Raw genomic sequence first — 27915 nt, 5'->3', positions numbered from 1 at the left:
ACATCTTTTTGAAGAGGTGCATCTAATAATTTAGCTTTGACATGATCTGGTAAGGTTTGCTCTTTGAGCCAAGCATGCCTACGTATAACAGACCCCGTAACAGCAGCTCTACATGAGGCCTCTAAAGCATCAAAACCACACTGCAAGGTATGTTTACCCACTTGCTCTGCACCATGCAACAAATCCTGCAACTCTTTTAAATCTGGTTGTTCTGGTTGTGTCATCTTGCTTTTCAGCTGAGATATAAAAAAAGTACAGTTTTGTACCTACCATAAATGTAGATGTCCAATAGGTATGCATCTGCAGTCATAACATATGGGTTGTCCTGCCTCAGGCAGCCCTTCGGTCGGCCGGATTCCAAAGTCTGGGTCTGGCCTCGGCTGATGTCGTACTTGCCCCGACGTCAGAGCTTCTGGGGTATAAAGGCATCAGCCAACGCCATTTTCCTCAGTGTTTCTTGCCCCAGATGCCAGGTGCCCTCTAGGAAGGCTAAATTTGGATAAATGTTGAATGTTCCAAACAGTAGCAAAATATATATGTATATATGTATATATATATATATATATATATATATATATATATATATACATATATACAAACAAACAAATACACCATAATAGGTTCCCCCAGCTAGCTGAAAGAGGGGTAAGCACCGTAGGAATACCACAGAGGGGAAGGAGGGTGGGTAATCCTGACTGCAGATGCATACCTATCGGACATCAACATTTATGGTAGGTACAAAATTGTACTATGTCCTTCAAGGATGCATCTGCAGTCATAACATATGGGTAGAATACCATAGCCAAACTGGGGGAGGAGTACTAAGATAAGGATGGTGTAGTTAAGATCCCCTGTAAAACTGCAGTTGCAAAGCCTGCTCGGGATCTGGAGTATAAAGGTAGACTGTAGTGCTTGGCAAATGTATGCACGGAGCTCCAAGTAGCAGCTTCTAAAATGTCCTTGGTAGCCACCCCTTGTAGGAAAGCTGTAGTGGTGGCTGTGGCCCTTGTGGAATGAGGCCTGATATTTTCAGGAGCTGTCTTTCCATGAAAAGAGTAGCAAAAGCGAATGCAATTTCCTATCCATTTTGAAATTGTCTGTTTGGAAATTGCTTTTCCTTGCACCCCAGTTGCATATGCTACAAAAAGTTGGTCAGTTTTTCTGCTGGTTTTAGTTCTGTCCAGATAGTAGCGTAGTTGTCTGTGTACATCCAAGGTGTGCAAAAGTTTTTCTCCTTTGTTCTGTGGGTTAGGGAAGAACATAGGCAAATGAATAGCTTGGTTCAAGGATACCCTGGATACCACCTTTGGCATGAAAGTAGGATTGGTTCTCAGAGACACTCTATCCTGGTGAAAATAAGGAAAGGCTGCACTGCCATTAATGCCTGTAACTCGGATACTCTTCTTGCTGAAGTGATTGCCAGAAGGAAAGCAGTTTTCCAAGATAAAAACTGTAAGTCTGCTGATGCTGCTGGTTCAAAAGGAGGTAGTGTCAATTTTTCCAGCACAAAATTGAGATCCCATGCAGGCAGAGGGGGTCTCCTTGGAGGTTTAACATTTTTGATCCCTCTCAAAAATTGTCTGAGAAGAGGGTGAGAGAAGATAGGAGGATCCATATTGTATTCTGCTGAAATTGCTGAAGCATGAATCTTAATGGAAGAGTAGGACAGGCCATTGTGGAACAATTCTGCTAAGTATTCTAGGATGTGTGCTAGGTTTGCCACTGTGACATCTGTGCCCTTTGATGTGCTCCAAATGAGGAATCTCTTCCATTTAGCTGAGTAAGTCTTCCTTGTGGAGGGTCTGCGAGCCTCCAGGATAATGTCCTTGACCCTCTGAGATAAAGACAGTTTGGTTTGGTTTTAAGGAATTTTCCAGGCAGTTAGTTGCAGTGTTTTCAAGTTTGGATGCAGGGTCTTGAAATTGTTCTGCGTTAGAAGAAGAGGCCATAGGGGTAGAGGCCATGAGTTCGCCTGAGACATGCTTCTCAGTAGCGGATACCAGTGCTGTCTTGGCCAGTCCGGAACTATTAGTATCACCTTTGGCTGTTCCTCCCTGATCTTCAGTAGAACCTTGTACATCAATGGGAGAGGTGGAAATGCATACACTGTTAGGGCATTCCAGCTGAAAGAGAGAGAGTCCACCCTCCAGGCTTATGGGTGGTATGTCCTTGAGCAGAATTTCTTCAGTTGGTGGTTGAGTGGGGAGGCAAACAGATCTATCTCTGGCATTCCCCATTTCTTTGTTAAGAGTTTGAAGATGTCTGGATGCAGCATCCATTCGTGAGCATCCGTGGTAGTTCTGCTTAAGCTGTCTACTAGTGAATTCTCTTTTCCTGGTACGAATTTGGCCTGCAGCTGGATATTGAGATTCAGGCCTAGGTTCCACAGATCCATTGCCATCCGGCATAGAGGGTAGGAATGCGCCTCCCTGTTTGTTTATGTACCACATGACCGTGGTGTTGTCTGTCCTTATCAGCAGATGTCCTTGCTGGAGGAATGGTTTGAATGCCTCGATTGCATGCTTCACTGCCAGCATCTCCTTTTGGTTTATGTGCAAGTTTAGCTGGCCTTGAGACCATAGGCCTTGGATACATTTGTCCTCCATGTGTGCTCCCCATCCTAGGTCTGAGGCGTCCGTGGTGATGGTCTGCCTTGGTTTTGGTTTGTTGAAAGGCAACCCTCTGTTGGACTGGCAGGCCTGAGCCCGCCACAGGAATTCCTTTTGAAGGCATGGAATGATTGGTATCATGGTTTCTAGACTGTGCCTGTGTTGATACCATACATTCCTTAGGTACCATTGTAATTTCCTCATATGCAGCCTGGCATGCAGGATCAAGATTATGCAGGATGCCATGTAACCCAGGGCCTGCAGGACTTTCCTTGCAGTAAGCTGAGCTTGTCTTGTCAAAGTCATGAAGTAATCTGGAAGTTGGTTTTGTTTTTCTTCTGTGAGAAAAGCCATCTGAGTTATTGTGTCCAGATCCGCACCCAAAAAGGTTATCCTTTGGGATGGCACTAGTCTTGACTTTTGGATGTTGACTGTGTATCCCAAGGCCTGTAACAGGTGTATGACATAGGCCAAATCCTTTATCAATTTTGTCTTGTTGTCCGCTTGTATTAGGCAGTCGTCCAGATATGGGTAGATTTGAATTCCTGAAGTCAGCAATGTGCAATTACTGATGCCAGGCATTTCGTGAATACTCTGGGCACAGTAGATAAGCCAAAGGGTAATGCTGAGAATTGATAATGCTCTGATCCTGCAAGAAATCTGAGGTGTCTTCTGCAATCTGGTCGGATAGGGACGCAGGTATGCCTCCTTGAGATCTAGAGTCACCAGCCAAGACTCCTTGCCCAACATGGGAAGAAGTTGCTGTAGGGTCAGCATTTTGAATTTTGGCACAATGAGATATGTGTTCAGTGCGGACAAGTCGAGAATAGGCCTCCATTGGTTTTCTTTTCTTGGTACAAGGAATAGTCTGGAGTAAAATCCTTGGCCTTGTTCCATAGATGGTACCCTTTCTATCGCTTTCATCTGAAGTAAATTGTTGATTTGTCTTAAAGCCTCTGGCTTCTGGTTTGGTGGAAGGTTTGGCATTCCGCCTTTTGGTAAAGTGTGGAAGTGAAACCTGTATCCTTTGTCTATTGTTTGCAATGTCCATGTGTCCTTTGTAATGCAATGCCAGTTTTTTGAGAATAAAGCCAGCTTTCCCAAGGAGCTTCCAGTTGTTCCCTGGTAGGCGGAATCAGACTCAGGTCATTGTGTCTGTCGTGTGGCAGTGGTTGTAGTGCAGCTGTGGCACTACTCCTCTGGTTGGCAGGCTGCCACTGACGCCCTGTAGGCACCCTTTGATTGACCTCTGCCTCTAGGGCGTCTATTCCTGCCCCTCTGTGCTCTGGAGGTGTCTGGAAAGGACCAATTCTTTGAAGGCCAGTTTCTGCTGAACCTCGGAGGTTGGACCTGCAGAAATTCATTTACTGCTTGCACAGATTTTGCTTTTTCTTCCACTTTCTTTAGAATCTCCTGTGCAGGGGAGCCAAATAAACTTTGTGTCTCCATTGGAGCATCTAGGAGTTTAGCCTTGACATGGTCTGGCAAGGATTGCTCTTTTAGCCAGGCATGCCTACGAATTACTGCCCCAGTCATAGCTGATCTAAATAAAGCCTCCAGTGCATCATAGCCACATTTTAAGAAATGATTACTGACCTGCTGAGAGTAGTGTACCAAATCCTGAAGGGATTTACGGTCTAAAGGTTCAGGAGAAGAAAGCTTTTTATTCAGCTGATCTAACAAATATTCTTGGTACTGTATCATATGGAATTGACAGTTTAATGCCCTGGCAGAAAGAGTAGCAGATGTATAAACCTTTTGACCCCATCTCTCTAATGCTGTAGACTCTCTTTCAGAGGGTAGGGGATTTTTGGCAGTGGCAGCTGCAACACCATTTGGGCCCTGAGAAATAGTTTCTGGGTCTGCAGCATGGGCTTTATACAGGTGGAAGTGAGAATCCGGGACCCTGTAATATCTGTATATCTGTCAGGTTTGGCAGGGGCCGGGGGAAGAGAATCAGGTGCATAAAGTACAGTTTTGTACCTACCATAAATGTAGATGTCCGATAGGAATGCATCTGCAGTCCTTACAAATGGGTTGTCCTGTCGTCAGGCAGCCCCTCGGTCGGCCGGATTACAAAGTCTGGGTCTGGCCTCGGCTGGTGTCGCGCTTCACCCGACGTCATAGCTGCAGTTATTCGGGTATAAAGGCATCAGCCGACGCCATTTTCCTCAGTGTTTCTTGCCCCAGATGCCAGGTGCCCTCTTGGAAGGCTAAATTTGGATAAAAGCCAATGATTCCAAATAGTAGAGAGCAAACAAAAAATAAGCATGTATGTACATATATACAAACAAATACACCATAATAGATTCCCCCAGCTAGCTATAAGAAGGGCAAATACCCTAGGAGCACCACAGAGGGGAAGGCGGGTGGGTAATCCTGACTGCAGATGCATTCCTATCGGACATCTACATTTATGGTAGGTACAAAACTGTACTATGTCCTTCAAGGATGCATCTGCAGTCCTTACAAATGGGTAGAATACCATAGCCAAACTGGGGGAGGTGGACAAATAAAGTTATGGTGTAGTTAGGATCCCTTGCAAAACAGCAGTGGCAAAGCCTGCTCGGGATCTAGAATATAAAGGTAAATTATAATGCTTGGCAAATGTATGCACGGAGCTCCAAGTAGCAGCTTCTAAAATGTCCTTGGTAGCCACTCCTCATAAGAAGGCTGTGGTAGTGGCTGTAGCCCTTGTAGAGTGAGGCCTGATGTTCTCTGGAGTTTTCTTTCCATGGTAGGAGTAACAAAATCTAATGCAATTTCCTATCCACTTGGAGATTGTCTGTTTTGAAATTGCTTTTCCTTCCCTTCCTGTTGCATATGCTACCAGAAGCTGGTCAGTTTTCCTATTGCCTTTGGTCCTGTCCAGGTAGTAGCGCAATTGTCTATGTACATCCAAGGTATGCAGCAGTCTTTCTCCCCTGTTCTGTGGGTTAGGGAAGAATGTAGGTAGGTGGATAGCCTGATTTAAAGAAACTCTGGAAACCAACTTAGGCATAAAGGAAGGATTTGTTCTCATGGACACTCTATCTTGATGGATGATCAGGAAGGGTTGCACTGCCATTAATGCCTGAAGTTCAGATACCCTTCTTGCTGAAGTGATTGCCAGCAGGAAAGCAGTCTTCCATGATAAGTGTTGCAATTCTGCTGTTGCTGCTGGTTCGAAAGGAGGAAGTGTCAATTTTTCTAGCACAAAGTTCAAGTCCCATGCTGGTAGTGGTGGCTTCCTAGGAGGCTTTACATTTTTAATTCCTCTCAGAAACTGTCTGAGCAGAGGGTGTGAGAAGACAGGAGGATCCAAGTCGTATTCTGCTGAAATAGCTGATGCATGAATCTTAATGGAGGAATAGGACAGGCCTGTGTGGAAGAGCTCTGCCAAGTATTCCAGAATGTTGGCTGTGTTTACCAGTGACACATCGTCTCCTTTTGCAGTACTCCAAATGAGATATCTTTTCCATTTTGCTGAATAATTTTTTCTTGTTGAGGGTCTGAGCCTCAAGGATAATGTCTTTAACCCTTTGGGATAAATTTGGGTTAATTGGTCTTATGCAATGTTCCAGGCAGTCAGCTGCAGAGTTTTCAGGTTTGGATGCAGATTGTTCTAGTTGTTCTGTGTTAACAGCAAGGGAACCAGGGGAAGTGGCCATATTTGTTCCCGAGACATGCTCCTCAGTAGTGGGTACCAATGCTGCCTTGGCCAGTCTGGAGCTATCAGAATGATCCTTGGACGGTCCTCTTTGATCTTCAATAGCACTTTGTGCATCAAAGGAAGTGGTGGGAATGCATATGCTGTCAGGTTTTTCCAACTGAAGGATAGGGAGTCCCCCTTCCAAGCAAGTGGGTGGTACGTCCTTGTGCAGAATTTCTTTAGTTGGTGATTGCGTGGGGATGCAAATAAGTCTATTTCTTGAAGTCCCCATTTTCTTGTAATGGTTTTGAAGATGTCCGGATGCAGCATCCATTCGTGGGCATCCGTGGTAGTCCTGCTTAAAATGTCTGCTAGGATGTTTTCTTTTCCTGGTACAAAAATTGCTTTTAACTGAATGTTGTAGCTCAGGGCCACATTCCAGAGATCCAGTGCCATCCGGCAGAGAGGATACAAATGTGTGCCTCCCTGTTTGTTGATGTACCACATAACTGTGGTGTTGTCTGTCCTTATCATCAATAGACCTTGTTGAAGGAATGGTCTGAATGCTTGAATTGCCAGTTTTACTGCCAGCATTTCCTTTAGGTTTATGTGTAGGTGCAGCTGGTTTTGAGACCATAAGCCTTGTATGCACTTGTCCAGCATGTGTGCCCCCCAACCGAGGTCTGAGGCGTCTGTCGTGATGGTTTGGCTTGGTTGAGCACTGTGAAAGGGCAATCCTGTGTTTGTTTGACAAGCCTGAGCCCACCATAGGAATTCTTGCTTCAGGCATGGAATAATGGGAATCTGGGTTTCTAAGCTGTGCCTGTGTTGAGACCATAAATTCCTTAGGTACCACTGTAGTTTTCTCATATGCAGTCTGGCATGAGGAACCAATATTATGCAGGATGCCATGAAGCCCAAGGCTTGCAGTACTTTTCTTGCTGTCAGATGGTTCTGCTTTGTTAATGCCAAGAAGTAGAGAGGTAGCTGCTCCTGTTTTTCTACTGTTAGGAATGCCATTTGCCTTGATGTGTCCAACTCTGCACCCAAAAAGGTTATTCTCTGGGATGGTATCAGTCTTGACTTTTTTAGATTGACTGTGTATCCCAGGGCTTGTAGCAGATAAATGACCCTTTGCAAATCTTCTGCTAGCTTGCTTTTGTTGTCCGCTTGAATCAGGCAGTCGTCCAGGTATGGGTAGATTTGGATTCCCTGAAGCCTGCAATGAGCAATTACTGATGCCAGGCATTTCGTGAACACTCTGGGCAGTAGATAAGCCAAAGGGCAATGCTGAGAATTGATAATGCTCTGATCCTGCAAGAAATCTGAGGTATCTTCTGCAGTTTGGTCGTATGGGGACGTGCAGGTATGCCTCCTTGAGATCTAGAGTCACCAGCCAAGACTCCTTGCCCAACATGGGAAGAAGCTGCTGTAGGGTCAGCATTTTGAATTTTGGAACAATGAGGAATGTGTTTAAAGCGGACAAGTCAAGAATAGGTCTCCATTTGCCTTCTTTTCTTGGTACCAGGAAGAGTCTGGAGTAAAATCCCTTTCCTTGCTCCATAGATGGTACCTTTTCTACAGCTCTCATCCTCAATAATTGGGATATTTGTTTCAGTGCTTCTGTCTTTTGATTTGGAGGTAGGTTTGGCATTCCTCTCTTCCCTGGTAGAGTATGGAAGTGAAACCTGTAACCTTGGTCTATTATCTGTAAAATCCACTTGTCTCTTGTGATGTAATGCCAGTTTGTTGTAAATAAGGCTAGCTTTCCGCCTAAGGGTGCTTGCAGTTGTTCCCTGGTAGGTGGTGCCAGAGCCAAGTCATTGTGATTGACCTGTAGTTGTGGTGGTGGCTGTGTCTGTGGCTGTGCCTCGCTGGTTGTTGCCCTGCCACTGCCGTCCTCTGTAGGCACCCCTGGATTGGTTTCTGCCTCTTGAACACCTATTCCTGCCTCTCTGAGTTCTGGTGGAGTCTGGAAAGGACCAATTCTTGGAGGGCCAATTCCTGCTAAACCTTGGAGGTTGGACCTGTAAGAAATCTTTTACTGTTTGAACAGATTTTGCCTTTTCTTCCATCTTCTTCAGCACTTGTTGTGCAGGAGAGCCAAACAAATTAATCTTATCCATAGGAGCATCTAATAGTTTTGATTTGACATGGTCTGGTAAGGCCTGTTCTTTTAGCCATGCATGCCTTCTGATGACTGTGCCAGTCATGGCTGATCTAAAGGAAGCCTCCAGTGCATCATAGCCGCATTTTAGGGAATGGTTACTGACTTGTTGAATGTTATGTACCATTTCCTGCACATATTTTTTGTCTACTGTTTCATCTGAGGACACTTTTTTGGTTAACTGATCTAGCAAAAATTCTTGATACTGCATCATGTGAAATTGACAGTTCAAGGCCCTAGCTGAAAGAGTAGCAGAAGTGTAAACTTTTTTACCCCATCTCTCTAAGGATCTGGATTCCCTTTCAGAGGGAGGGTTTTGGCAGAGGTGGCTGCTACAGCCTTAGGTCCTTGGGAGATAGTCTCTGGATCTGCAAAGGGAGCCTTATACAAGTGATAATGTGTGTCCGGGACCCTGTAGTATCTATCGGGCTTAACAGGGGCCGGAGGCAGAGAATCAGGAGCAGTACAAGCATCATTAAATGCATCATCTACAACAGAAAGAACTGGAGGTATGGCTAAAGGCCTATGTTGTGGTAAATGTAGAAAAGTTCTAAGCCTTTTTCTGGAATCTGAAAAATCCTGGCCCTGCCACTGAAATTGCTCCCTCATTGCATGCAGGGTTTCCCCAAAGGAAAATTCCTCAGGCGGAGAGGCAGAAGGAATGGACTCTTCACCATCAGAGTCTTCGTAAGGTGAGTATGGGGTCTCTGGAGGGTCTGTATCATTTGAGTCATTAGAGGAATCATCTGTAGAAACTGGCTCAGGGGGCTCTGCTCTAGGCCTCTTCTCTGGAGGCGGGTGAGAGGCCCTGTCTGGTTGAGGTTGGGATCCTCGGATTAAAGAAATGAGATCCTCTGCTAAACTAAGCATTTGTGAACTGGAGCTAGGTCTGTGAGAGGGGGGCTTAGCAGGCACAGATTTAGTAGTTTTAGCTGCTTTAGCCCTGGCAAAGGCCTTAATGGACATGGCTGCAGGTGGCCTAGCAGCTCCACGTGCAGGGGTTGAAATATCCAAAGGAATAGTGTCTGATAATTCCTGAGAAACTGTAACAGCAGGTGGAATATCAGAAGCCGATTCCACGAGGTTGGAAGAGGCCTCGGCAGAAGGGATGTTTTCGGCTGAAGGAGGAACCGCTTGCTCGGTTTCAGCCGAAACCGAGACACTCGCGGTTTGCTTAACCGTGGTTTCGGCTGAAACCGCAGACCGCGAGTGTCGGTCCTTTTCCTTGCGTTTCTTAGATATTTGCGAATTCGGAGGATCCGACGGCATAATATAAGCAAAATCGGAACCGAAAAACTCCTCAGCAAACTCCGACCAATGTCTAAGCGTCCGCCGGTTAAAAGAAGCACAGGCTAGACAAGCTGCGACGTCGTGGTCTGGGCCTAGACAAGGTAAGCAGTAAGAGTGGAAATCTTTATGAGGTATTTGTTTCCCACAAGTTAAACAGTTATTCACTTTTTCTGACATCGGCTGAGGCAAGAAAGAGTCCCCAACGGGGTACTTAGCTTTTTAGAAGTCTTTGAAGTAGTATTCGGTAGTAGTAATCTCTGGTTCTGACCGACCAGCACTTGCGAACAGCTTCTGCTTCGGGCGCCACGCGGCAAGAAAGACTGAGGAAAATGGCGTCGGCTGATGCCTTTATACCCGAATAACTGCAGCTATGGTGTCGGCTGATGCCTTTATACCCGAATAACTGCAGCTATGACGTCGGGTGAAGCGAGACACCAGCCGAGGCCAGACCCAGACTTTGGAATCCGGCCGACCGAGGGGCTGCCTGACGACAGGACAACCCATTTGTAAGGACTGCAGATGCATCCTTGAAGGACATCTGACATCATTATACACATCATCAATTACAGTTAGCACTGGTGGTATGGCTAAGGGCCTATGCTGGGGCAAATGTAAAAATGTCCTTAATCTTTTTCTAGAATCAGAAAAATCCTGACCCTGCCATTGAAAGTGTTCCCTCATTGAGTGCAAAGTCTCCCCAAAGGAAAATTCTTCAGGAGGGGAGGCCGAAGGAATAGAGTCTTCTGCATCTGAATCCTCATAAGGTGAATAGGCCCCTTCCTGATGGTCTGACAAATCAGATCCATCCATGAAGTAATCAGAGGAGAGAGGTTCAGAGGGTTCAGTCCTAGGCCTTTTGTCAGGTGGAGGTTGGGAGGCCCTGTCTGGGTGAGGTTGGGAACCCCTAATTAAGGATATAAGGTCCTCAGCAAGACTGAGAATCTGAGAACTTGAGGAAGGCCTCTGTGAAGTGGATTTGGCAGGTAAAGCTTTTGAAAGTTTGGCAGCTTTAGCCCTGGAGAAGGCCTTAATAGACATAGAAGCTGGGGACCTAGCTGCCCCACGTGCAGGTGTAGAAATGTCCAATGGAATGGTGTCGGACAATTCTTGGCTAGCTCGGTAGGGATTTCTGAAGCCGACTCAGCCGGGCCTCTCTGGCCTCGGTTGTCGGAGGTATGGTTTCGGGTAGTAAGAACAGAGGACTCGGTTTCAGCCGAACCGAGACACTCATGTAGGCCTAACCGGTTTCAGCCGAAACCACGGGCAGTGTCGGTCCTTTCCCCTGCGGTTTTGGCCATATGCGTCGGAGTCTCCGACGGCATTTTATATGCAAAAGCGGTTCCAAAAATTTCAGCACTTCACCGACGCCTAAGAGTCCGTCGGTTGAAGGAGGCACAGGCTAAACAAGCTGATACGTGGTCTGGGCCTAAACAAGGAAGGCAGTAAGAATGGAAATCCTTATGAGGTATTTGTTTCCCACAAGTTAAACAATTATTTACTTTGTCTGACATCGGCTGAGGCAAGAAAGAGTCCCTAACGGGGTACTTAGCTTTTTTTGAAGTCTTCGGTAGCTGAAATCTCTGGATCTGACTGACCGGCACTTGCGAACAGCTTCTGCTTCGAGCACCGCGCAGCAAGAAAGACTGACAAAATGGCGTCGGCTGATGCCTTTATACCCCAGAAGCTCTGACGTCGGGGAAAGTGCGACATCAGCCGAGGCCAGACCCACACTTTGGAATCCGGCCGACCGAAGGGCTGCCTGAGGCAGGACAACCCATATGTTATGACTGCAGATGCATCCTTGAAGGACATCTGTTGATACTTTAACATATGGAACTGACAGTTTAATGCCCTCATGGTTAAAGTGGCCGTGGTGTACACCTTTTTCCCCCCACCTTTCTAAAGCTTTGGAATCTCTCTCTGAAGGTAATGGGTTTTTAGCAGTAGAGGCCTTAATTCCCTTGGGACCCTGTGAAATTGTTTCTGGGTCAGCAGTATGGCTTTTATATAGGAACTGGTGAGAATCAGGGACCTGGTAATACCTGTCTGGTTTAACAGGAGCTGGAGGCAAAGAATCTGGGTTAAGGCTGGCTTCTGTGTACACATCATCCAATATATCTAAAACAGGAGGGATAGCCAGGGCCCTATGCTGGGGGAGCAGAAGAAATTCCCTGAGCCTTTTCTTGGAATCTGAGTAATCTTGGCCTTCCGAGTGAAAGTGTTCCCTCAATGTATGCAGGGTTTCCCCAAAAGAGAAGTCCTCGGGAGGAATAGACTCCTCTGCATCAGAGTCTTCGAATGGAGAATAGGCATAATCCTGGTCCTCAGATAGTTCTGAGGTAATAGAAGCTTGATCTGAGGAAGGGTATTCTTCCTCTAATCTGGGCCTTTTGTCAGAGGGGGGGGTTGAGAATCCCTGATAAGAGTAATCAAATCCTCAGCCATTTTAAGCATCTGCTTTTTAGGCATGGTGCCTTGAGAGGGGGTCTGAGGAACCTGTTTTTTGGTTTTCATGGCTGCTTTAGATTTAGTGAAGGCTTTAGCAGAGAAGGAGGAAGGCCTGAAGACCCCTTGTGAAATGGCAGGCCTGTCTAAATTTTGAGTTTCCCCGCCAGGAGTGGCGTCGGTATCTGTAGTAGGAATGGGGGTCGAGGAGCCTGCGACCTCGGGTACTGAAGACACCGGTAATGTAGTGTCATCGGTACTCAGGGGCTGCGTAGGTGCCTCGCTGAGTACCGGAGAACCGGTAGTCAGCCTTAGCGTGGTTTCAGTAGATGGCGTGGACATCGTATGTCGGTCCTTATCTTAGCGTTTTTTGCTCAAAACTGGAGTCGGAGTATCCGACGACATAATATAATTAAATTTTTTGCCAAAAAAGTGAAGGGCGAACTCCACCCAACGCTTAATAGTGCGCTTGTTGAATCTAGCACAAAAACGGCAGGCCAAGACGTCGTGGTCTGGGCCTAAGCAAGGTATACAGAAAGAGTGGAAATCCTTATGCGGTATTTGCTTCCCACATGAAATGCAATTATTAACTTTGTCTGACATCAGTCTGAGGCAAGAAAAGTTTCAACGGGTACTTAGCTTTCAAGAAGACTTCGCTGAAATACTTTGAAATCTCAGGAGCTGGCCGACCGGCACTTGCGAACTGCTTCTGCTTCGGGCACCGCGCGGCAAGAAAGACTGGGGAAAATGGCGTCGGCTGCCTCTTTTATACCCCTGCAGCACTGACGTCAGGGAAGAAGCGACGACAACCGACGCCGGACCTAGACTTTGAATTGCCGATCGAGGACCCCTACGGCAGGATAACCCATCTGTAATGACTGCAGCTGTATGCACGATGAACATCAGTCTCTGGCAAAGCAGCGAGGTTTGTCAACCATAGCTCATCAGGCAGACAGGAACTGAATCTCCTTGGAATGACACAAAAATGTCTGAAGGGTGAATTTTCTTATTTATTTATTTATTGACATTTGCTGATCGGGAAAGTCCACTGGGTCGGAAACCCATTTTCAGTGGAGGCCCGAGGAGAAAAGCTCCACAGTTAAACAAAGTATTGTACGGTAATAGTACAAGAATAAGTACAACAGTATAATATTACAGAGATGCATGAATTTTGGAACTTTTATAAAGAGAATGAGAAAATACAGGTCAGCAGAGGTCTCCAGGTTCCCTCTCTTTTGGATACTAGGAATATCCTTGAATAAACTCATTTGTTGTGTTGATGTTTTGGAACTGGTTATACGATGCCTTGAGATAACATAATGGATAGAATTGGAGGAAACAGACAAGTCTGATTTCCTGGGTGTGGAGGACTCTTGGAGGGAAAGAGATCCGTTGTCACTTGCATCCATCTTGAACTATTTCTTGTACTCAGAAATCAGTTGTGATTTGTTTCTAAAGACAGAACGCCCTGCTAGACTGAGAGGATGGCCAGGGAGGGGAGGAGATCAGGATGGAAGAAAAAGATAGTTATGTATTCTTCCTTGGTCTGGAATGGAGCAGGAGTTCATTTCCTGTTTTCTTCCTTTGGATCTCTGTACTACTTTTTCCATACTGTTGTTTATCAGACTTCATTTGGGATTGATTAAAGGATTTCCTAAAAAAGGGCCCAAAAGTGGAGGGCAGTTTCTCTTGTACTTTGGAATGGTGACTAAAAATCTCCTTAACCCCTAGATAAGCTTCCCCCTCTCATCAAATCATTTTAAAATCTCAGTTGAAGAGGCGACAAATGGTACTTATTTGTCAAAGGGAGCATTAAGTATCTGGATTTGTAACTTTAGGAAGATTTTGTAATCTAAGCCAAGCATATCTGCACACCACAGAACCTGTAGCAGCAGTTCGGGATACTGCATCACATGAGCACTTCAAAACATGATTGGTTATTTGAGAGAAAGAAGTTGTCATGTTGATTCAAAGAAACTTTAGGCTGTACTTGTGTGGTCCTAAATGACAATAAACGAAATTACAAATGTCAGCTCACGAGAGAAATGCAGTGCAAATAACATAGATAAAGCGGTATCAAAGAATAACATAAGAAAGAAAATAATGCGTATGATATGCAAGGGGTAGTTCACATTACATAAACACATTCAATATCCATTATTCAGTGATAAATAAATAAATACCCACCAACAAACCCCTACATTGTTAAGATATAGAATAAATAGAGACTAGTGAATAGCAGCTGTTTAGTTACCATATTGCACTTGTTAACCTCTCAGTACAGCCATCACATTACATAATGGTAATGATGGCGGTAATTGCTCTGAGCAGCAGGATTAAATGAAAAAAAGAGGCTTCAATGTATCATGTATTATGGTTGGTGTCTGTATCAATAAGTCTCACAGCTGTAGGATACAAACTGTTCCTGAATATGGTAGTCCTACAGCAGAAGCTGCGGTACCTCCTTCCAGACGCAAGTTGTAAGAACCAGTTGTGGGGCGGATGGGTCGAATCAGCAAGTATTTTATATGTTCTTTTTCTTACTCTTGTAAAGAAAAGCTCCTAAACAAAAGAGAGGTTTGTGCTCAAGATTTTCTCAGCCACCCTCACCACCCTCTGTAGTTTCTTCATCTCAGCAGATGTGCAGTTGTTGAATCATGCTAAGAAGGTGCTAGTGAGGATGCTCTCGATAGCACCCCTGTAAAAAGTGGTAAGATCAGACAGTGGGAGCCTGGCCTTTTTGAGCTTTCTCAGGAGGTGAAGTCTCAGTTGAGCCTTCTTGACTATATGGTTGGTGTTAGCAGCCCAGGAGAGGTCATCAGAGATGTGAAGGCCCAGGAACTGAGTGGTGGGTGAACTGTTGCCTTTCTCGTGAAGGTCATAATCATTTCTTTGGTCTTATTAACATTCAGGTCCAGATTGTTCCTGTCACACCAGGCAGTCAAAAGTGTTCAACTCATCCCTGTAGTTATGTTCATTCCCACTGCTAATGAGACCCACGACTGTGGTATCACCAGCAAATTTTATAATATGGTTTGACTTATGTTTTGCAGTGCAGTCATGGGTGAGGATGGTGAAGAGCAAGGGGCTGAGCACACAAAAGTACAGTTTTGTACCTACCATAAATGTAGATGTCCGATAGATATGCAACTGCAGTCATAACATATGGGTTGTCCTGCCTCAGGCAGCCCTCGGTCGGCCGGATTCCAAAGTCTGGGTCCGACGTCGGCTGATGTCGCATTTCTCTCCGACGTCAGAGCGGCTGGAGTACAAAAGCATCAGCCGACGCCATTTTTCTTCAGTCTTTCTTGCCCCAGATGCCAGGTGCCCTCCAAGGAAGGCTGTAATCAAATTGGAAGACAAAAACAGGATTCCAGACAAATAAATGAGCAATAAACAGATACACCATAACAGATATCCCCAGCTAAGAGAAACAGGGATAGGAGTGGACCCTAGGCATAGAGGGGTATGGAGGGAGGGAAAATCCGACTGCAGTTGCATATCTATCGGACATCTACATTTATGGTAGGTACAAAACTGTACTATGACCTTCAAGAATGGAACTGCAGTCATAACATATGGGTAGAATACCATAGCTTAGCTGGGGGAGGAGGAATGCTCTAGGAAAAAGATGGTGTGGCAATCAAACCCTGCAGGACTGCCGAAGCAAAGCCTGCTCTGGATCTGGAGTATAGAGGGAGATTGTAGTGTTTGGAGAATGTATGCATGGAGTTCCATGTAGCAGCTTCTAGAATGTCCTTAGTAGGCACCCCTCTTAAGAATGCTGTAGAGGTGGCTGTAGCTCTGGTGGAATGTGGTTTGACATTGGCTGGAACAGTCTTTCCATGAAAGGAATAACAGAATCTGATGCAATGTCCAATCCATTTTGAAATAGTCTGTTTTGAAATTGCTTTTCCTTGGACTGCAGGGGCGTAAGCTACAAAAAGTTGTTCAGACTTCCTACTGGTCTTGGTTCTGTCCAGGTAGTATCGGAGTTGTCTGTGAATGTCCAAGGTATGCAACAGTCTTTCCCCTTATTCTCAGGATTGGGGAAGAATGCAGGCAGATGAATAGCTTGATTTAAAGAAACCCTAGATACCACCTTTGGCATAAAAGTAGGGTTGGTCCTTAATGAAACCCTGTCTTTGTGGAAAATTATGAACGGTGGTATTGCCATTAGGGCCTGCAGTTCCGAAACCCTTCTTGCTGAGGTAATTGCCAACAGGAAAGCTGTCTTCCATGAGAGAAATTGCAAATCAGCTGAAGCTGCTGGCTCAAATGGAGGTAGAGTCAGTTTTTCTAGGACAAAATTGAGGTCCCAGGCTGGTACTGGAGCCTTTCTTGGTGGCTTAATGTTCTTGATTCCCCTGAGGAATTGCCTTAGCAAAGGATGTGAAAAGACAGGAGGATCAGTGTTATATCTAGCTGAAATAGCTGATGCATGTATCTTTATGGAAGAATATGAGAGTCCATTCTTTAGCAGATCTGCCAAATATTCCAGGATGAGTGGGATGTTCAATAATGATGCATCATGTCCCTTGCTGGTATTCCAAATGCTGAATCTCTTCCATTTTGCTAAGTAAACCTTTCTAGTGGATGGTCTTCGAGCCTCTGTTAGTATCCGCTGAACTTCCTTGGAGAGAGATAGGTTGAGGTTATTCATGGGATCTCCCAGGCTGTTAGCTGCAGTGTCTGAAGGTTTGGATGCACTGTTTTGAAGTTGTGTTGAGTCAAAAGTAGAGGCCATTGGGGAAGGGCCCACTTCTTGGTGTGACATATGCTCCGTAGTAGTGGATACCAGTGCTGTCTTGGCCAGTCCGGAGCTATTAGGATCCCCTTGGGTCTCTCTGCTTTGATCTTTAGTAATACTGAGGTCATCAGTGGCAGAGGTGGGAATGCATAGATTTTTAGGAAGTTCCAGTTGAACGAGAGAGCATCTGTTTTCCAAGCTTGTGGATGGTATGTCCTTGAGCAGAATTTTTGTAGATGATGGTTGAGGTGAGAGGCAAAAAGGTCTACTTCTGGCCTGCTCCATGTCGAAGTGAGCGGTGTGAAGATCTTCGGATGTAACCTCCACTCGTGTGGATCTGTGAAATTCCTGCTTAGGCTGTCCGCCAGCACATTGTCTTTGCCTGGAACAAACTGGGATTGTAACTGAATGTTTAGGCTCAGTGATTTTTCCCAAAGTTGCATTGTCAGTCTGCAAAGGGGGTAGGAATGGGTGCCCCCTTGCTTGTTTATATACCACATCACAGTGGTGTTGTCTGTTCGTATCAGTAGATGGCCTTGCTGAAGTTGGTGTTGAAAGGCCTCGATGGCATGCATTACTGCCAGCATTTCCTTTTGGTTTATATGCAGGTGTGTTTCCTTTGGAGACCATTGTCCTTGTATACACCTGCCTTCCATGTGCGCCCCCCATCCAAGGTCTGAGGCGTCTGTGGTCATGGTCTGTGTTATCTGTGGTTTTTTGAATGACATACCTGTGTTTGCCTGGCTTACCGAGGCCCACCATAGGAATTCCTTTTGTAGGCATGGAATGAGCGGTATGGTTGTCTCTAAGTTGTTGCTGTGCTGAGACCATAGGCTTTTTAGGTACCATTGACGCTTTCTCATGTGTAGTCTTGCTAATGGAACCAGGAGAATGCAGGATGCCATGTAACCCAGGGCCTGTAGGAATCTCCTTGCAGTCATCTGGGTAAGTTTTGCCAAATCTTTGAAATGAGTTAACTTCTCTTGCTTGTCTTCTGTTAGGTAAGCCATTTGAGAGGCTGTGTCTAATTTGGCTCCTAAGAAGATTATTTGCTGGGATGGCTGAAGTCTTGACTTTTGGAAGTTGACTGTGTATCCCAGAGCTTGAAGTAATCGTATGACATAGTCCAAGTTTTTTGTCAACATCAATTTGTCGTCCGCTTGTATGAGGCAGTCGTCCAGGTACGGGTAAATTTGATCCCCTGGAGCCTGCAATGAGCAATTACTGAAGCCAGGCATTTTGTGAATAATCTGGGCGCAGTAGATAAGCCAAATGGCAATGCTGAGAATAGATAATGCTCTGGCCCTGCAAGAAATCTGAGGTATCTTCTGCAGCTGTGTCTGATAGGGACATGCAGGTATGCCTCCTTGAGGTCCAGAGTAATCAGCCAAGACCCCTTGCCCAGCATGGGAAGGAGTTGCTGTAGAGTCAGCATTTTGAACTTTGGTACTATGAGAAAGGTGTTTAATGCGGACAAATCCAGTATTGGTCTCCATTGAGATTCTTTTCTTGGAACAAGGAACAGTCTTGAGTAAAACCCCTGGCCTTGTTCTTGTTGTGGAACTCTTTCTATTGCTTTCATCAGAGTCAGCAAAGAGATTTGCTTGATAGCCTCTGCCCTCTGGTTTTGTGGTAGGTTTGGCATGCCTTGTTTTCTTGGTAAGGTATGAAAATGGAACCTGTAACCTCGGTCTATAATGTCCAAAATCCATTTGTCCTTTGTCAATCTGTGCCAATTGTCTGCAAACAGAGATAATTTCCGCTTAAGGAGCTTCTATTTGTTCCCTGGCAGGCGGAAGTAGAGGAAAGTCATTGAGACTGTGGCTGTGGGGCAGGTGAAACCCCTGTGTCACTTCTTTGGTTTGCTGGCTGCCATTGTCGTCCCCTGTAAGGACCTCTGTACTGTCCTCTTCCTCGGCCACGTCTGTTTCTACCCCTTTGAAATTTTTCAGGATTAGGAAAGGACCAGTTTTTTGAAGGCCAATTCCTACTGAATCTGGGGGGTTGAACCTGGAGGAAATCTTTCACCGTCTGAACTGATTTTGCTTTTTCCTCGATGGACTTTAACACATCCTTAGCATTAGCACCAAAAAGCTTGTTCTTTTCTAAAGGTGCATCCAAACGTTTTGCCTTTACATGATCTGGTAGAGGTTGATCTTTTAACCATGCATGTCTACGAATGACTGCCCCTGTCATAGCTGCCCTACATGAAGCTTCCAGTGCATCATATCCACACTGCAGGAAGTGATTGCTTACTTGCTGAGAGTTATGTACAGCTTCCTGCAAAGACTTCCTGTCTAAAGGATCAGGAGAGGCCAATGTTTTCTGTAAATCTTCTAACAGGAAATCCTGATATTGTAACATATGAAAAAGGCAATTCAAAGCTCTCATAGATAAAGTAGTGGAGGTGTAAACCTTTTTACCCCATCTCTCTAATGACCTAGCTTCCCTGTTGGAGGGCAAAGGATTTTTAGAGGTGGAAGCTGAAACACCTTTAGGTCCCTGAGAAATAGTTTCCAAATCAGCAGTATGGGCCCTGAATAAATGGGAATGTGTTTCTGGGACCCTGTAATACCTCTCTGGCTTAGCTGAAGCAGGAGGAAGCGAATCAGGGGTAACACTAGAGTCAGAATATAAATCATCCAAAACATCAAGCACAGGAGGAATAGCTAGGGGCCTGTGCTGGGGCTTTTTAAGGAAAGTTCGAAGGCACTTTCTGGAATCAGAATATTCCTGGCCTTGCCACTTGAAATGTTCCCTCATGGTATGCAAAACTTCCCCAAAAGAAATATCCTCAGGAGGGGAGGCCGAGGGGATGGAATCCTCTGCATCCGAGTCCTCATAGGTCTGGAAGAGCTCTTCCTGGCCATCAGAGTGGACAGAGTCCTCAGAATCTACATCTGAAGGAATAGGGTCAGAGGGTTCAACCCAGGGCCTTTTATCAGAAGGAGGCTGGGATCCTCTCTCAGGATGGGCCTGTGAACCTCTAATAATAGAAATTAAGTCAGCAGCCATAGTCATAATTTGTGTCTCTGGAGTAGGCTGAGGCAAGGCTTTAGCAGCAAGATGCTTGGTCTTGCTGGCTGCCTTAGTCCTAGTGTAGGCCTTAATAGACATGGCCATAGGAGGCCTGGCAGCTCCACGTGCAGGAGTGACCTTATCTACAGCAATGGTCTCGGGCATTTCCTCGGTTTCGGTATCCGAAGGAAAATCAATAACTGGCGTGGATATCCGGAATCGGAGTCCTCGGTAATGCGGTGTCTTCGGTTCGGAGCGGTGGAAAAACCGTCTCAGAGGGAACCGGAGCACTCGCAGTAGGTTTTGGTGTGGAGTCGGTGGTAGACGCGGGCCGAGGATGTCGGTCCCGGTCTTTACGTTTCTTGGGAGTTTGCGATGTCGGAAGTTCCGACGGCATTGTATAAGCAAATTTGTCACCGAAAAAATCTTCAGCGAACTCCGCCCGGCGCCTGAGAGTGCACTAGTTGAAGCGAGCACAGGCTACACAGGCCGAAACGTCGTGGTCTGGGCCAAGGCAAGGAAGACAGTAAGAGTGGAAATCCTTATGAGGTATTTGTTTACCACAAGAAAGACAATTGTTAACTTTTTCAGTAATTTCTGACATCGGCTGAGGCAAGAAAAGGTCCCCAACGGGTACTTAGCTTTTTTGATGACTTCGGAATCGAAGAATACAGGAGCTGACCGACCGGCACTTGCGAACCGCTTCTGCTTCGGGCACCGCGCGGCAAGAAAGACTGAAGAAAATGGCGTCGGCTGATGCTTATGTACTCCAGCCGCTCTGACGTCGGAGAGAAATGCGACATCAGCCGACGTCGGACCCAGACTTTGGAATCCGGCCGACCGAGGGCTGCCTGAGGCAGGACAACCCATATGTTATGACTGCAGTTGCATTCTTGAAGGACATCTTGGGGTACACCAGTATTCAGGACTATGCGTTGAGAGGTGTGGTTTCCAGTGCATGTCCACTGGGGTCTACCAGTTACAAAGTCAAGAGTCCAGTTACATAGGTGCTTTTTTAGCTTGAGTTTCACGAGCTTATCCACCAGTTGCATCGGTATCATAGTGTTGAACGCAGAACTGAAGTCGATGTACAGCATCCTCATGTAGTTGTTCCTTCCTTCTAGGTGTTTTAATGCAAGGTGTAGTGTGATGGATATAGCATCCGCAGTCGATCTATTTGCCTGGTATGCAAACTGGAGTGGATCAAAGGACTTAGGCAGGCTCGCAGACAAATGTTTCTTCACAATCCTCTCAAAGCACTTCATGATGTTTGAGGTTAAGGAAACCGGTCTGAAGTCATTGAGGCAAGTAGGGTTGGGTTTCTTCAGAAGTGGGACAATACTTGTTTCCTTGAAACACAAGGGAACTTTCCCCATGGCAAGGGATGAGTTGAAGATGAATAAAGAGGATTTTGTCTCATAACGACAGGTAAATCAGCAATAGTTTTACTCATATCTGCAAGTGGTGTCAGCAGATATTTAGCCATGTGAGCCTGACAACTGACTGCCCTAAAGGCTAAGACAGAAGATGTACAGACTTTTTCCCCCATACCTAACAAAAGGCCTTCCATCCTTGCCTGCTGGAACATGGCTACTGATAATTTCTAAATTCTGGTAAGGAAATTATAGCTGGGTCCACCAAAAGGTTATGAAAAAGGATTTGTTGACCTGAAGTACTTTACAAAGCCTATTAGGTCTTCAGGGCGCAGGACACCACCTGTCCTCCAGAGCACCAGTAAGAGGGAATGGGAAAGGGTTTACACATTTCTACCTGAAGGAATTCAAAATACCTCTTTTGTGTTAAAGATTTATTTTCCATTTGTAGAGGTCCTTCATCTTAGATAGAGTATCCAAAAAAGATATTTCCTCTACAGGAGAATCTGAGAACATATTTTCCTTAGACTGGTTCCAAAGAGTCAGAAGAGGAAACTTGAGAAGCATAATTCAGTCCTGCCTCCTCTAAATCTGACTGGGAGTCACTACCAGAAGAGAAGGAGACTACCTCTTTTCCACATAAGAAGAACCAGACTGTAAAGACTGAAAGGCTTTGAAAAGCCCTTTGACAAAACTGTACCATTCCCCTTTGGCCAACAGGATTAAAGGAAGAGAAAGATGCTTAGCCATTCAAATTTTCCTTCTAGGTGTACTTAATGTAATAGTCCTAATCACATCAGATGTCCCTGAAGCTGGCACCTATTCCCTCATCAGCATTTAAGGGATAAAACCCAACCCCTTCCAAGATCACTAAATGGGGCTCTCCCTTCTCACCTGTAGACACATATCCTGCCTTTGGGGAAGTGCTTAACTTTCAGCTCTTAGAAGCTACTAGAAGTCGCAGGAGTGCCTGAAGCATGCAATGAATGGTCCAAGGACCCTGTTAATGCCACAACAGAGTCAACCATCAAGGGAAAAAATAGGCCAAAGATGATGCCACTTTGGAAGCCTCTAACAAGTTTCCTTTTATTAGGAAGCAGAAGGGAGATGTCTGAGGTACTCAACCCAGTATCCATTTACATCTAACTAAGGGGCTTAAGCCATTGGTTTCCTGATCTCCCCAAAAGTTCAAGCAAGCCAATCACTTGAGACACTGAATATGTAGAAAAGCCAAAGTCTGTCTGCAATTTTCAATGGCAAGATATTTCTAAATTTTGGCACCCATACTTCCACTTTTATACCAGCATACCTGCGTGCTTCCAGGACATACAGTATGCATAGCATGTGCCCAAAAGCTTTACTGGATATTGGCCCAATGTCCATTCCTTTGCAGGATACATCCCATATAGTGTGTATATGTGTGTGTGTGTGTGTGTGTGTGTGTGTGTGTATATATATATATATATATATATATATGTATATATATATATATATATATATATATATATATATATATATATATAATATAATATATATATATATATATATATATATATATATATATACATATATATATATATATATATATATATATATATATATATATATATATATATATATATATATGTATATATATATATATATATATATATATATATATATATATATATATATATATATATATATATATATATATATATATATATATATATATATATATATATTTTTTTAAATAAAAATATGTCAGACATGCTGAGGCGTTCCTACATGATACAGTAGCGTGCTACACAATGGCAGCTGAATGACTTTCCAGAGTTGCAGGGAAACTGAAACAATCAGCTCTTCCCAGAAAGTACAGTTTTGTACCTACCATAAATGTAGATGTTAGAGTGCTAATACAGCTGCAGTCATAACAGATGGGTTCTCCTGCTGTCAGGCGGGTCCTCGGTCGGCCGAATTCCAAAGTCTAGGTCCGGCGTCGGTTGTCGTCGCTTCTTCCCTGACGTCAGTGCGACAGGGATATAAAGGAACCAGCCGACGCCATTTTCTTCAGTTTTTCTTGCCCCAGATGTCAGGTGCCCCCAGAAGGAAGGCAATACATAAATTTGTGTAATAATGCAGTGCAATATAATCAAAATACAGTAGTTGCAAGCAAATACATCATAAATGAATACCCCAATCAGGTTGTATGAGGATGTGTTAGCCTATAGGCCTGTCCCAAGAGGGGAAGGAGGGAGGGAAACCTGGACTGCAGCTGTATTAGCACTCGAATATCTACATTTATGGTAGGTACAAAACTGTACTATGTTCATCGTGCATACAGCTGCAGTCATAACATATGGGTAGAATCCCAAAGCTAAGAAAGGGGTGGTAGGCACTAGGTGGAACTAGGAGGAGCCAAAATGCCCTGCAAGACTGCAGTGGCAAAGCCTGCTCTAGATTTGGAGTATAATGGTAGGTTTTAGTGCTTGGAGAAGGTATGCACAGACAGAACTCAAAGTGGCTGCTTTCAAAATATCCTTGGTAGGAACTCCTCTGAGGAAGGCTGCAGAGGTGGCTGTGGCCCTGGTGGAATGAGTTCTAATGCCTGTAGGTACAGTTTTGCCATGAAAGGAATAGCAAAAGCGTATGCAGTGGGCTATCCATTTTTGAGATTGTCTGTTTGGAAATTGGCTTTCCTTGAGCTTCTACCGCATAGGCCACAAAGAGCTGTTCTGATTTTCCGAAAGGCTTTGTTCTGTCCAAATAATAACGCAGTTGTCTGTGGATGTCCAAGGAATGTAGTACTCTCTCCCCTTTGTTTTGAGGATTAGGATAAAAAGTAGGCAAATGTATGGCCTGATTTAAAGCTACCCTGGATACCACTTTAGGCATAAAGGACGGGTTGGTTCGTAAGGAAACTCTGTCCTGATGGAAGATGATAAAAGGCTGGACAGCCATGAGAGCCTGTAGTTCTGAAACTCTATGAGCTGAGGTGATAGCCAGAAGGAAAGCTGTTTTCCAGGACAAATACTGCAAATCTGATGAGGCAGCTGGCTCAAAGGAGGCAAGGTCAGTTTTTCCAGAATGAAATTAAGATCCCAAGCAGGTATTGGTTGTTTCCTTGGAGGTCTTAAAATCTTAGCCCTCTGAGGAACTGTCTTAAGAGAGGGTGAGAGAATAAAGGTGGATCAGTGTTGTATTCTGCAGAAATGGCTGAGGCATGGATTTTGATGGAGGAGAAAAAGTCCACTGCTTAGCAGTTCAGCCAAATATTGTAGTATTTGAGGTAAATTCAGTTTTCCAGGATCCTGGCCCTTTTTCTCATTCCAGAAACAAAACGTTTCCATTTTGCAGTAAGCTTTTCTAGTTGATGGCCTTCTGGCCTCCAAAATGACATCCTGCACCTCCTTGGAGAGTAGGGCCTGTTGTGATGCTAAGGAATCTTCCATGCGGCTAGATTGAGTGTTTTTAGCTGGCTGTGAAGAGTTTTGAAGCTGTGCTGAGTCAGAAGAAGAGGCATTAGAGGCAGGGTCCATGGTGGGGAATGCGTCAGGCTCCTCAGGAGTGGGTACCAGTGTTGCCTTGGCCAGTCCAGAGCAATGAGAATCATCTTTGGTCTGTCTGCTCTGGTCTTCAATAGAACTTTGGGCAGCAGAGGAAGAGGTGGGAAGGCATAAACTGTCATTGATGTCCAACTGAAAGAGAGAGCGTCCACTCTCCAGGCCTTTGGATGGAAAATCCTTGAGCAGAATTTTGTCAATTGATGATTTTTGTGGGAGGCAAAGAGATCTATGTCTGGCCTTCCCCATTCTTGGATTATTTCTGTAAAAACTTTTGGATGCAATTTCCATTCGTGTGGATCTGTCATATTCCTGCTTAGGTTGTCTGCCAGCATGTTTTCCTTGCCTGGCAAGTACTGTGCTTGTAGTTCCATTTGTAAGTCCATGGCCATGTTCCAAAGTGACATGGCCAGTCTGCATAGGGGGTAAGAATGTGTTCCTCCCTGTTTGTTTATGTACCACATAACTGTGGTGTTGTCCGTCCTTATCAATAGTTGACCTGGTTGTAGAAGGTCCTTGAAAGCTATAATAGCATTTATTACTGCTAGCATTTCTTTTTGATTGATGTGAAGGTGCTTTTCTTTTTGGGACCATTTGCCCTGAATACACCGATCTGTCATGTGCGCCCCCCAGGCGTAGTCCGAGGCGTCTGTTGTGATGACTTGATTTGCTTGAGGCTTGCTGAATGGAAGACCTGTGTTTGTTTGACATGCTTGAGCCCACCACAGAAATTCCTTTTGCAGACATGGAATTAGTGGTATTATTGTTTCCAAACTGTGGCTGTGTTGAGACCATATGTTTTTTAGGTACCATTGTAGTTTCCTCATATGCAGCTTTGCACATGGGATTAGTAAGATGCAAGATGCCATGAATCCCAGAGCCTGCAGGATTTTCCTTGCAGTCAGCCTGGTGCAATTTGCTAGTGTTCTGAAGTATTGAATTAGTTGCCCCTGCTTCTCTGGCGTGAGGTAGGCCATCTGGGTGTGTTTGTGTCCAAATTGGCACCCAGGAAAATTATCTTCCGAGAGGGTATTAGCCTTGATTTCTTTTTGTTGACTGTGTATCCCAGAGAGTTCAACAACATTATTACATAAGCCAGATGTTTCAGAAGAATGTGCTTGCTGTCCGCTTGGATCAGGCAGTCGTCCAAATAGGGGTATATTTGTATCCCTTGAAGTCTGCAGTAGGCAATTACTGATGCCAGGCATTTCGTGAATACTCTGGGCGCAGTAGATAAGCCAAAGGGCAATGCAGAGAATTGATAATGGGTTGAACCTGCAAGAAATCTGAGGTACCTTCTGCAATTTTGTCTGATTGGGACATGCAGGTATGCCTCCTTGAGGTCCAATGTTACCAGCCAAGACTCCTTGCCCAGCATGGGAAGAAGTTGCTGTAGAGTGAGCATCTTGAATTTTGGTACAAGTAGAAATGTGTTTAGGATGGATAGGTCCAAAATAGGTCTCCAATCTTTTCCCTTCCTTGGCACCAGAAATAGCCTGGAATAAAACCTTGACCTTGTTCGTGCGTAGGTACCTCTTGAATAGCTTTCATGTTTATGAGATCTGTAATTTGCCTTTGTGCCTCTGCCCTTTGATTGTGTGGCAGGTTTGGCATGCCTCTCATTTTGGAAGGGTGTGAAAATGGAATTTGTAGCCTCTGTTTATAATGTCCAGGATCCATTTGTCCTTTGTGACAATATGCCAATTTTTTGAAAATAATGCCAGCTTTCCTCCTAACGGGGCTGCCATTTGAGACTTGGTTGGCATGCAAAGGGGAAAGTCATTGGGTTTGCTTTCTGAAAGATTGCGAGTTATCCTCACCACCTCTTTGTGTAGGAGCTTGCCATTGTCTGCCTCTAAACGATCCTTGGGCTTGTCCTCTGCCCCTCGGGCGCCTGTATCTGCCTCTTTGGGGTCTGTCCGTGGCAGGAAAGGACCAGTTTTTGGAAGGCCAATTTCTACTAAAGCATGGGGGTTGTACCTGTAGAAATTCTTTCACAGTTTGCATTGATTTAGCCTTTTCCTACATTTTCCTTAACAACTCCTCAGCATTAGCACCAAATAGTACATCCTTTTGAAGAGGGGCTTGCTAGTAATTTAGCTTTGACATGATCAGGCAAGGCTTGTTCCTTGAGCCAGGCATGCCTACGTATGACTGATCCTGTAACAGCAGCTCTACATGAGGCCTCTAGAGCATCAAAACCACATTGTAAGGTATGCTTACCCACTTGTTCTGCACTATGCATCAAATCCTGCAACTCCTTCAAGTCTGGTTGTTCAGGTTGTGACATTTTACTTTTCAATTGTGATAACAAAAACTGTTGGTATTTTAGCATATGAAACTGACAGTTTAAGGCCCTCATGGATAAGGTAGCCGAGGTATATACCTTTTTCCCCACCTTTCTAAGGATCTGGAGTCTCTCTCGAAGGTAATGGATTTTTAGCAATGGAGGCCTTAACTCCCTTGGGGCCCTGTGAGATGGTTTCTGGGTCAGCAGCATGGCTTTTGTATAGAAACTGGTGTGAGTCAGGAACCCTGTAGTACCTGTCCGGCTTAACTGGAGCTGGAGGTAGAGAGTCCGGGTTAAGGCAAGCCTCCGAATAAACATCATCTAGGATGTCCAAGACAGGAGGTATAGCCAGAGGCCTGTGCTGAGGTAGCAAGAGAAATTCCCTGAGCCTTTTCTTGGAATCTGAATAATCTTGGCCTTCCCAGTGGAAGTGTTCCCTTAAAGTATGCAAAGTTTCCCCAAATGAGTAATCCTCTGGGGGGGAGACAGAAGGCATGGATTCCTCCGAATCAGAGTCTTCAAAAGGGGAGTAAGAATGTTCCTGATCATCAGAGTGCTCTGAAATAATGGAGCCCTGATCAGAGGAGGGGGAATCTTCCTCCAATCTGGGCCTTTTGTCCTGTGGGGGCTGAGAACCTCTGATAAGAGTAATTAAGTCCTCAGCCATTTTAAGCATCTGTTTCTTAGGCATGGGGCCTGGAGATGGGCCCTGTGTAGCTGGTCTCTTAGAGTGCAAGGTTGCTTTAGACTTTGTGAAAGCCTTGATGGAGAAAGAAGAAGGTCTGAAGACACCTTGAGTG

The 27915-nt window shown here is 45.0% G+C and overlaps 1 protein-coding gene across 1 annotated transcript in view; it reads right to left on the bottom strand.

The window, feature by feature from the left end:
- Positions 1-27915, bottom strand: part of PPP1R16A (protein phosphatase 1 regulatory subunit 16A) — a 1191114-nt gene that overhangs the window by 230114 nt on the left and 933085 nt on the right. The window lies entirely within an intron of this gene.

Source organism: Protopterus annectens, chromosome 3.part1 (assembly GCF_019279795.1).
Source record: "Protopterus annectens isolate FY-2018-M chromosome 3.part1, PAN1.0, whole genome shotgun sequence".
Classification (NCBI taxonomy): domain Eukaryota; kingdom Metazoa; phylum Chordata; order Ceratodontiformes; family Protopteridae; genus Protopterus; species Protopterus annectens.
Note: the sequence above shows the minus strand (reverse complement) of the source record. Positions and strands in the feature narration are given on the sequence as shown.